Source organism: Culex quinquefasciatus, chromosome 2 (genome assembly GCF_015732765.1).
Source record: "Culex quinquefasciatus strain JHB chromosome 2, VPISU_Cqui_1.0_pri_paternal, whole genome shotgun sequence".
NCBI lineage: Eukaryota > Metazoa > Arthropoda > Insecta > Diptera > Culicidae > Culex > Culex quinquefasciatus.
Window position 1 is genome coordinate 169,952,580 of NC_051862.1, and position 2,236 is coordinate 169,954,815.

Sequence of the window (2,236 nt, forward strand, 5' to 3'; positions counted from 1 at the left end):
AATCAAAAAGTACTTTTGTGAAATTTTGATAAAGTGCACCGTTTTCCAGTTAAATCCATTTTTAGGTGACTTTTTTGAAAATAGTCGCAGTTTTTCATTTTTTAAAATTAGTGCGCATGTTTGCCCACTTTTGAAAAAAATATATTTGAAAAGCTGAGAAAATTCTCTATATTTTGCAATTTTGAACTTAGTTGATACAACCCTTAGTTGCTGAGATATTGCCATGCAAAGGTTTAAAAACAGGAACATTGATGTTTTCTAAGTCCCACCCAAACAACACACCATTTTCTAATGTCGATATCTCAGCAACTAATGGTCCGATTTTCAATGGTAAAATATGAAACATACGTGAAACTTTCCGATGTTTTCGAAAAAAATATTTTCAATTTTTTTAAACCAAGACTTACATTTCAAAAGGGCCGACCAATTTTTCGATTTTTTGAAAAAATTAGTATTGATTCAAAAATTCATAACTCGCTCAAAGATTTTTTGCACAACCTGGAAATTTGTGAAAAGTTGGCATTTTATGTCCTCTAAAACATATCAAAAAATAAATAAATAAATAAAAATAGTGACAAAAAGTTGAATAAAAAATCACCAAATTTTTTTTTACCGTGTATCATTTTTTTCAGTGTAGTCCATATCCATATCTACAACTTTGCCGAAGACACCAAATCGATTGAAAAATTCCTTCAAAAGATAGATTTTTGAATTTTCATACATCATTTTTGTATGGCCAGCTGCCAAATTTGTATGGAAAATTATATGGACAAAGTAATGATGCAAAATGGCTTCTTTGGGCATACCGAAGGCACCAAAAAAGTTTCAGTCGGATTAAAAAATACAAAAATTAAAGTTTAAGAAAAAAGACCGATTTCGTTGAGGATTGCTCGAATGTCTTCTTAGCACTTTTCTATTCCATATTCCAATTTCTTAAGCATTTCAAAGCATTTTTGGGGTCATAATTGAGCTCAACGACGCCAAAACAAGACAACTTCTTTGAGCATCGGAAAAGCCCAACAAAGTATTAAGCAAAAAAAAAAAATTAATAGCATAATAAAAGTCAGAAATCATTAAGAGTTGATTGAAAATACAATTTTTAATCGTTTGAAATAGTCTGTATGAGAATCATTTCATTTTTTTTTTAAATAGTCGCTGCATTCGACACTCTTTATTCACCAAGGATTTAGGCTAAAGGAGAGTGAGAGTGTATTTTGAAGAATCACCATTAGGAAAAGAATTAAATCAAGGTATTTTTGCAATATATTTTTTTCTCATTCAGAACTGTTACACAATCAACAGAGCTTTGCACACAATGCGTGGTTGAACAGATAAAATATATTTTACAGATACTTAAATATTCTCTACTATATTCCACAATTTCATCTGTTGGTGAAACTTCCGGCTAGCCCTCATCAACTTTGTAGTAATGTATTTCATACTTCACAATGTTACCATCTTTCTTTTGCGCACAATAAAAAAAAATTAACACTTTACAAACGTTTAGCTGACTGAGGTTGAACAAACAAAAAACAAACGGAACGCGCATGTGTGTGTGTGGGTTTGTGTGAGAGTACGTGTGAGTGTGTGGTGTAGCTAATAAACCCAAATCCCCTCGCTTCCCCTTCCGTCCCACAGCTCAGTACAGCGAAATAGTTACCACGGATATCTCCAGATTGCTGTCGTCGTCCGACGACACAAACTCGTCCAGACTGCAGTCGCTGTTGGTCGTGAGGATGCCTTCACTGGCGGCGTACGAATCGTCATCCTCCGGGGCCGCCGTCCCGCCGCTTCCGGTGCCACTTGGTCCCGCACCGGGCTGTTGCTGCTGCTGTCTGGAGCGAGTGTGTCGCCCTCCTCCACTCGGGTGCGCCTCAACTGCCGTAGCTCGGTTGCCCGTCTTCGTAGTCGTCTGCATCGCAGCAGCACCGCCGGCACCACCGGCGATCCCCTCCGACTCTCCGGTTCCCACCGGTGTCGTCGAAAGCGGATCGACCTCCTCGCTAAACAGCGGATCGTCCCCGCTGCTGCTGCTAGCCTTGCTGTTTTCGTCCACTAGCGTGGTGTGGCCGGCGCGTCCGAGGACATCGATGACCACGTTGTTGTTGTTCGTGTCATCGTCCTCCTCGGCACTGTCGCTGTCGTCCTCGCGTTCCCTCTCCTCCTCGTCAGAGTGCTCGAAGTAGTGCGAGTAGAGGACGCGGCCATTCAGCCGCTGGTGGTGCGCGTCAAACAG